At 43.5% G+C, this 9,089-nt stretch overlaps 1 pseudogene across 1 annotated transcript; it reads left to right on the top strand.

The window, feature by feature from the left end:
• The first annotated feature begins 2,150 nt into the window (after window positions 1-2,150).
• Window positions 2,151-7,930, top strand: LOC310892064 (zinc finger CCCH domain-containing protein 11A-like; annotated as a pseudogene). Its single transcript has 10 exons — window positions 2,151-2,225; window positions 2,450-2,569; window positions 3,352-3,475; window positions 3,920-4,123; window positions 4,650-4,769; window positions 5,278-5,358; window positions 5,775-5,885; window positions 6,624-6,686; window positions 6,945-7,040; window positions 7,830-7,930. The product of its transcript is annotated as a zinc finger CCCH domain-containing protein 11A-like (transcript).
• The last annotated feature ends 1,159 nt before the right edge of the window (window positions 7,931-9,089 follow it).

The following is a 9,089-nucleotide window of genomic DNA, read 5'->3' as shown; positions in this document are numbered from 1 at the left end:
TATACTGTGCACGCTTGTGTGTATAGATATGTTTATCCTGTATGCATGTACATATTTGATCTGGATAGGCTGGAGCGATGGGCTGAGGTCAACTGTATGAAGTTCAACAAGGCCAAGTGCCGGGTCCTGCACCTGGGGCGCAACAACCCCAAGCAGAGCTACAGGCTGGGAGATGAGTGGCTGGAAAGCTGCCTGGCCGAGAGGGACCTGGGAGTGTTGGTTGACAGTCGGCTGAATATGAGCCAGCAGTGTGCCCAGGTGGCCAAGAAGGCCAACAGCATCCTGGCCTGTATAAGAAGCAGTGTGGCCAGCAGGTCTAGGGAAGTGATTGTGCCCCTGTACTCGGCTCTGGTGAGGCCGCACCTTGAGTACTGTGTTCAGTTTTGGGCCCCTCGCTACAGGAAGGACATGGACGTGCTCGAGCGAGTCCAGAGAAGGGCGACCAAGCTGGTGAGGGGTCTGGAGAACAAGTCTTACGAGGAGCGGCTGAGGGAGCTGGGCTTGTTCAGCCTGGAGAAGAGGAGGCTCAGGGGCGACCTTATCGCTCTCTACAGTTACCTTAAAGGAGGCTGTAAAGAGGTGGGGGTTGGTCTGTTCTCCTACGTGCCTGGTGACAGGACGAGGGGGAATGGGCGAAAGTTGCGACAGGGGAGTTTTAGGTTGGATGTTAGGAAGTACTTCTTTACCGAAAGGGTTATTAAGCATTGGAACGGGCTGCCCAGGGAGGTGGTGGAGTCACCATCCCTGGAGGTCTTTAAAAGACGTTTAGATGTAGAGCTTAGCGATATGGTTTAGTGGAGTACTTAGTGTTAGGTCGGAGGTTGGACTCGATGATCTTGAGGTCTCTTCCAACCTAGAAATCCGTGATACTGTGTGATACATATGTATGCATATTTGTGTGCTGGCCCCCAGATCACTCATGGTATAAAGCATTGGCCTCGAAGGCATACTCATCAAAATATTTGGTAGATCCTCCTTTTTTTTCTAGTTCCCTCAAAATGAGAGAGTTTTTACGCGCTCTCTGTGTCAAAAAGGCAAAACTTCTGATTTCCACTGTCGCTCTCGCTAACTTTCTATCACTCACTCCTCGTGTGTGTGTCTAAACACATATGTGTGTATGCGTATGCACATTTGTGTATTTCTGTGCACTGGTGTGTTTTTTGCTGTACAGGTAATAAAGACGGGGAAAGGTTTTAGTGTTTTCTTAATAGGTGAAGAAATCTTGAAGACCAGAGATTGGAACATACTGAATTTTGAATTAAAAAAAAAAAAAAAAAGTCAAATTTTCTGGCTGTGGAAGATGGAGCCTCATTTTTGCAGCCACTTTGAATCACGAGTTCATCTCTAAATGCACTGGGTTTTTTTGTTTTTGTTTTGTTTTGTGGTGTTTTTTTTTTTGGTTTTTATTTTTTGAAGAGCTAACTAACCCTGGCTGTCTCCAGTCTGAGAGAGTGTTCAGATGGACTTGCTTCCTCCATTAGTTATAAGCTGTTTAAAAGCACATCCTATGTTTGAATTGTGGATGAGAGGCTCCCTTGGCAAAGTGAGGAGGCAAATTCTTCCTACCCCTTTATCATTAATTCACGGATTCAGTGTTGGTTCGGCCTCCAGGAGAAGTTAACTGGAAGTCTTTGAAGATCGATAACTTTGCTGAGGTTGTCCAGGTAGGTGAACTCGAAGACCCACAGTGACTGGAACGTGCTATTTAATGCGTCATACTGCGTTCTGTAGAAGTTACTCGTAGCCATAGTTGATCATTGCCTTGCATGTATGATCAGGTGGTTTTTGAAGAAGTGACTCCCTTTTCAGGCTTCCGGATGTGCTCCAAGGCATATTATTGAGGACGTGGAAGAGAACACTTGCTGACAAAGCTCCTGGCAGCTTTACAGAACTTTAGTTTAATATTGTGTTAGTTCCCGTAACAGCTGATTTCAAGGCATTGCTCTCCTCAAGAGACTAATTTGATGAACAGAAGAAAGCTGGAAAAATGCTTGTTACTCATTATTTTTCACTTGTTGGTACTTTGTTTAGGGTTACTTTTAAAAAGAAGATTTCACTGATCACAAGCCAGTGGAAGACTTTCAGCCCAAGCAAGGGTGAAGACAGCTCTCTCCAAGAGCAGAGGAAGTCCCTGTGGAGAGAACCCGAGCTTGTTATCAGAACTTGTCGGCATGTCTAAACAAGGAGACGATTGCTACTTCTATTTCTATTCTACCTGTACCAAGGTATGGCTGGGTTTCTTTTGCTTTGCTTTGCTTTGTTTTTTTGTTGTTTTTTTTTTTTTTCATTTTTTTCAGGAAGGGGTAGAGTAGGAGGAGGAGGCACACTGGTCTTTGGTTAACGTGATAACCAGATAGATTCTGAATTCAATCGTAGCAACCTGAGGCAGTAGCATGGACATTTTTGAGGCTGTACTATATTTTCCTTGTTGGTTTCCTTTTGGTTACAGGGAGACAACTGTTCCTTCCGCCACTGTGAAGCTGCTCTGGGGAACGAGACAGTCTGCACGCTGTGGCAGGAGGGTCGTTGTTTCAGGAATGTCTGCCGATTCAGACACATGGAAATCGATGTGAGTGCCTAAAGATGTGTTCTCAAAATAAATCAACAAAAGCATTTTTCAGTGCTGTAGGTGTGCTGATTGTGCTTTTGCAGGACAGAGTCCTTTGCTTTGGAATTACACTGGTTTCTGTTAGCAGGGGAGGGGGTGGGAGGAAGGAGAGGGAAATAAAATCAATGCCTTAGGTATGTCTTAGCAAGATTTTCTTTTATTAGACGCCGACAGTATTTTCTCAACAGATCCAGAATAACCGCTAACTAGACTGCTAAAACCTGCTGGAGCAGGGGGGTAATAAACAGGCTGTACTAGCCTCCTGAGAGCAGGCTTGATAATGATCTATCAGGTCTCTTGTGTCCCGGAGTCCTTCAGATAATGCTGTTCTAGCTGCCTGGGCTAGGAAGCAGTGGGGAAAGTTAAAGGTGCAGAAGAACGAAGTCTCCGAGAAGTAGTTCTGGATAGAGTTAACGTAGGCAATTTAAGATGTTCTTTTTCCCTCTGAATAATCCTAGTATAATCCTGGGTGTATTAGTTTAACCCACCCTAAACTGATGTCTGAGAGTGCCTGTCTTCTCAAACTGAATGATGACAAGGCTAAACGTGCATAGTGGTTACAGCTTCTGCAAACTTTGTGAATATGCCCGGAAATACTATACTTCCGTGATAAACTGACCTTTGGAATGATGTTTCAGCACTGTATTGTGACAGCCCTATCGCTGTCGTGACCTGGAACTGTGCATCTCTTTGCAAACCTTAGGTGCATGTTATCACGAGCTTGTCTTTCTTTCTGTCTTCAGAAAAAGCGCGCTGAGATTCCCTGCTACTGGGAGAAGCAGCCAGTAGGCTGTCAGAAAGCCAACTGTGCTTTTCATCACGCAAAGGGACGTTACATCGATGGCGTCTTCTTACCACCAAGCAAGAGTGAGTTTAGGTCCTTTTTCTTTAAGTATTGAAGAATTAATTTTGCATATTACTTAGTGGGTGCCAATAGTGTAGGAGACATCAGGTAACCGTTCATTTGTGAGTGCAGGAAAAGGTCTGCAGTCCTAGGTGGTCAGCTAAACCGAGTGTACTGCTGCTGTACTGCTGGTATTTGTTTTCTGCTTTCATGCTCAGCTTCTCTCTGCTTTGTGTGATATTTGCCTTGCAGTTTGCTTTCTGTTGTTTCGTCTTCTGCTGGGTGGTAGGGAGATGTGTTGTTGTTTGAAGGCAAGTCATTGTTCACGGTGTAAACAGTGGCGGGATGGGCAAAAGGAGATGCTGCATTCATTGCCTGTGCAGGTTATCTGCCTTAGCTACCATCTTCGTGCATTGTGGTCAAAGTTTTAAACTGCCATATTACTGATGATCCTCCTCTTCCTCTAGCTACACTGCCAAGTCCGCCTGAGTCCGCGGACGATGATTTGAAAGTGGCTCAGATGTCACTGCAGCAAAACAAACTTTCTGTCCAGTCCAATCCCTCTCCATAGCTAAGGCGGGTGATGAAAGTGGAAAACTCGGAAAATGTCCCAAGCCCTACACACCCTCCAGTTGTAATCAATGCTGCAGATGATGATGAAGATGATGATGGTGAGCATGGTTTGGTTCCTGGAAGGAATTTGTGCTGTAAATGATTGTGTAAGTCTTTGGTTCTTGGAAGGAATTTGTGCTGTAAATGAATGTATAAATCACAGATGACCTGAGGTCTGACTAGCGATAGGGCAGGCAGTCCGCTCAGGTCACTGGTGGCTTTGTCTGGCAGTCAGTGGACAGAACCTGAAATGTTGGAGGAAAGCTTAGAACCACTCTTGGCTTTAGCTGGTCTGTTGTGTAAAGCTCTATGTGAAACTAGGAAGGAAATTCCTTTTTTTTTGTCTGAAGAGTAATATGTTGTGTAGTAGTTAAAGCTGCAGAGAGAATCTAGAGTCCTAGATGTTTTGTCCTAGGGTAGTCTACTTACGAGTTCATCGGGTCAGTGTAGCTGTATTAAAAAAAAAAAAAAAACAAAAAAAAACCAACTTTTTTATAGGAACCATGGACTGAAGTGTCATTGCATGAGCTACATAATCACGAACAATCTGGCCTATGCATAACTGAATAGATTTTTCCCCTTCAGACCAGCTTTCTGCGGAAGGAGAAGAAACTAAAACTCCCGTCCAGCAACCAGCTGAGGAAGGCCAAAATGGATTACGGATGATTTCCACTCGGAAAGCCAGTGCTACTACTGCTAAACAAGGTATTCCAGCACCTGTAGTAGGATAAATCGGAAGGAGAACTTGACAATTAACTCAAAAGCAATGTGGCGTAAAAACACAACAGAATGTAGGGGTGCTGAATGGACTCGGTTATTTCCATGATCTCATTTCTCCCTGATACCATCATGTGCCCATTGGGTCAGAAAGTTGAACTGCTTTTCTTTCCTTTTGGAGAACAAAACAGGGTCACAGCATGGAGTTTAAATGGCTGCACGTGCAGCCTGGCAACCACTGTTGAAAGCCATATCTAACGATAGAGGGATCTAATATCACGTAAATGGATTAAAATTAAAACTACAGTTTTTACCCTGAAGGGTGAAAGGAGGGGCAAAATGCCATTGATTCTATGGTTGTTTCACTTGTGAGGAGTGTTGACAGGCTTTATTCTAAATACTTCTGAAAGTTCCTGAGCACTAAGAAGCCTGAGGATCTGTGATCCTCAGTGAGTGCCTCTAAGCCTTAGTCTCATTAACTGTTTTCTGTTTTCAGAGGACGGTCTGAATTTTGGAATAAAAACACTTGAAGAAATCAAATTGCAGAAAATGAAGGAAAAAACTAAGAGACACGGTGGTGAGTTAATATTCCCTGCTTCCTTACCCGGTTCACCTTCATCCTGTGTGATGATTTTTCTTTCAAAAAAAACCTCTTCCAGTAATACCGGGTAGCTGGCTATGCTTTGGTGAATCCAACTATTTTGCCAAAGAAGTGAAATTTGATTGGCTTCAGAATGGCAGGTGATGGTGGCTGGGAGCTGCTTGAGGGATAGACTTCCATGTTTAGCTGGGGGCATCGAGCAACCTGATTCTCAGCCAGCTGGTATTCTAGATGGGAATTCCAAGGGCAACCAGAGGCAAACTAGTCACCTCTCTTATTTGCATGCTCTGGTCACTGTATGTTTGACAGTAATGAATAATTAAAGTTTTTTGTTCTTCGTGATAGTTTTTTCTGTTTGGTAAACTTCCTTATGTTTTGCTTGCTCTGAGCAGAAGGTCCTTCAAGATCTTCTCTTCCTCCCGTCGATTCTATGATTTTTCCTGCTCCGGAAAAGGAAAATGTCCGGACAGTGGTGAGAACTGTGACACTGTCTACAGAGGAAGGTAATAATTCATGCTTTTGTTTTGATTTCATTACTCCTAAACTGGAAGGTTAAGCAAGAAGGAAGGCAATTCACCCCTGTTAGCCTCCTGGTGCTGCCGCCTTCTGTTCAAAACATGCTTTTATGCTGAAAGTCCCTGGTTGTACTGGAAAGCTTTGGTGCTCAGGTTAAGTGCAGTAGCAGGAGAAAGAAAAAAATGTGTCAGTATGCAAATAGGGGGATAACTGAAAAACAGGAGAGTAACGAGAAGAAAGAGCTCTAGAGGACAGTGCTATGTAAGAAGCAATTTCTGAAGCTTTAAAGAGGCTGACAGTGGCACGTGTGGACAGTAGTGCGATAGGAGTCTGTGTATAAATTATATTGTTTAGAGTTGTGCAAATTCCTTTGAAAGGGAAAGAAGTGAAGAAGTACTTCTACTCATAGACATTCACCTTAGAAAGGAATATTTCTCAGCATTTGTACCTAATAATATTCTGCTTGCTTATGCAGCTCTGTTCTGCACAAAGTATAGCTGTCAAGCAGACTCAGATTCATTCTCGACTACATTCAGCTGGAATTTGAGGCAAACACTGAGACTATGGATACTTTTTCTAAGTTAATTATAGTTGAAATATGAGTTTGTGTGGTTTAGCTGTCAAAACAGTGCCTTGCTGGGTTCTTTTTGGACATGGGCTAACAGTATACTATTTCTATTGGCTACTGGTTTCTATGAAATAGAAAAATTTTACTTTTGTTTTAGGGGAGGAACCTGTGGTTCGACTAGATCTTGCTGAGAAACAAGGAAAACGGAAAGCCTCCGTGGGTAAGAACTTTTTATGAGCTGTTATTTAGGTGCCGCCTTCTCTATATGACTGCATTGAAGAGTATTTTTGACGTATGAGAGGAAAATGCGTTGCAGTGGAGATCTGTGTTGACTGCAGAAATGGCAAAAAAACCATTTAGCAGCTGAAAGGCAATTTTATGAAAATATGCTTGAAAAATAGAAGCTTGTGGTTGACTGTTCTCAAATCTTCCTGCAAAGAAATGTTCTTAAAATATTCCTTGTTTTCTCTGTCTGAAGCTGATGTAAGCGCCCTTCCGGTGAAGCGCAGCCTTGCTGAAAGGCTGGGGAAGAAGGTGGAGGTTCCGGGAAATGCTGACAAAGCACCAAAGAGAGGTACAGCTACTAAACAGGCATCTGGATGTGATTCACGGGTTTTGTAGTTAGGCTTTCTGTTTGTCCTTTTCCTGCGATGTTTCTTTTTGCATGTTGGCTGAGGTCTTAATCACCGGGATTCAAAGTTACCTTTCCTGCCTTGTTTTTGAATGTGAACACAAAGTTGACGTTTATGCAGCCTCCCTAATTTGGTCTTTTTCTGTTTTGCAGTTCAAGTTCCCAAGTCTGTGAAGGAGAGGCTAGGATTACCTTCTCAACGGACTAGTACTGCGAAAGGTAACAACTGGCTATTAAATATACTTTCTCCTTCTTCCTTTCCGTGAACTTAGACCGTTTTCATACAGCCCTAAAAAGGAATTCAAATGAAAACAAAGAACTGATTCCTCTTGCTCGAGTGCTGAAGCTCTTCTGACAGCCACTATCAGAAATCTGGCTCTAGGTGTGTGTTTATTTTCCGCTTGTGCCTTGTCAAGGTTTTAAGCTGCTTCTGTGAACCATCATATACAATTAGAATAGAGCCACTGCCGGGAGCAGGAATTTGAAATGCAGTCTGAAAAAGTAATCAAGTAAACTAGCATTTCTGTGTAGCAACTCTCTCTGGATAGGGCTGGTCTTCAAAATACAACAAGTGGCTCAGAGGAGGAGGAGAATGTTAGGCTATTGTCCTAAGATGCGTTATTGGGAACGCTCAGGCTTAGTTTTCCTTAGTACTGTGACAAATTTTGGAGACTTAAACTATTGTTGGACTCTCTTTAAATGTTGGCGCTTCTCATTTCTTGATGATGACAGGGAAGGCTGCTAAGCCAAAGGGAGAGGTCCATGTGAAAACACTGGAGGAAATCCGTCGTGAGAGAGCTCTTCAGAGACGAGAATGTCAAGCCAAAGCCCAGGCTGAATGGCATGGTAAAACCAAAGATCCCAGCGCAGGGGCAAAAATTGAGGGTGAGCCCAAGAAGCAGAGCGTGCTCACTCTTTCCGGGCCCAGCAAAGTGCAGTCGAAGGAGCCGGCAGGTAAAGCCAAGCCAGAAGGAGAAGTGCGTGTTAAAACCCTGGAAGAAATAAAGTGCGAGAAAGCTCTGCGGATGCAGCAGAGTGGAGAAAATGTGCCAGCTCCCCCAGCACAACCTGGACCTGCCCCAGCCGGGCAGAAATCGTTATGGAACACAAAGCTATCAGGTAATAAGATGCTTTAATACCTGCCCCGGTGAGGTGCTTCCCATATTGAGCAAATTCCGTTTGCTCAGGATCTGCTTTGCTTTTTCCTTCAATGCAGAGGATAAAAGAGTTTAAGGCTGCAAAGTTCAAAGGCAAAGAAGGGCCAGAACATGCAACCATGTCTGTTTTCATTAATTACGTGATGGTATTCTGTATTTCCCACTAGAAAATTAACACATTGAGGGGCTTTTTAGTCTAATTTTGGTATTCTGTTTTTTTCTGCCATCTGTTTATGGTATGAAGTCCTCCCTGCGTTGAGTTCAAGTTCACCTTCCTCTTTGGCATGTGTTGCTTAACTTGACACGTGTATGTGTTTGTAAAGCATGCTTCAGCGTCTTAATGTGGGGGGCCAGTTTCTGTCAAAAATGACAGAGGATCAAAGGCCTCGTTGTTAAGATTATATCAACTTTGTAAAATGAGATTGTGTGAGGGAGATAAGGAGGGCTTAAAGGCTGCATGCACTGCACATTGTAGCCTTTCTCTCTGTCTCATGGGACACGAGGAAATAAACACACAAAGAAAACAAGTACCCAGCTTTCTTTCGTTTCTTCTCCTGCCAGCCAGATGTTAGGTCAGGAATGGGAGACTAGAATATGACTCTACAAATTTGGATTTTGTAGAACAACTTAATAGATTTTGTGGGACATCACTGCAGGGGAGAGGAAGCTGGTACAACAGTTGCATACACTCTCTTGTCTTACTATACCTGCTGCTTTTCCTTTCCTAGAGGGAGCAAGACTTTAAATACAAAAGCTGTCAACATTTGTGAATCTTACTAGACTTCATACAACGTCTTAGAGTATTGCTTGCACTTGGGATCGCTCTGTGTCTGAG

This window comes from Anser anser (genome assembly GCF_964211835.1).
Source record: "Anser anser genome assembly, contig: HAP1_SCAFFOLD_125, whole genome shotgun sequence".
NCBI classification, from domain to species: Eukaryota; Metazoa; Chordata; class Aves; order Anseriformes; family Anatidae; genus Anser; species Anser anser.
This window is presented reverse-complemented; position numbering and strand designations above follow the sequence as displayed.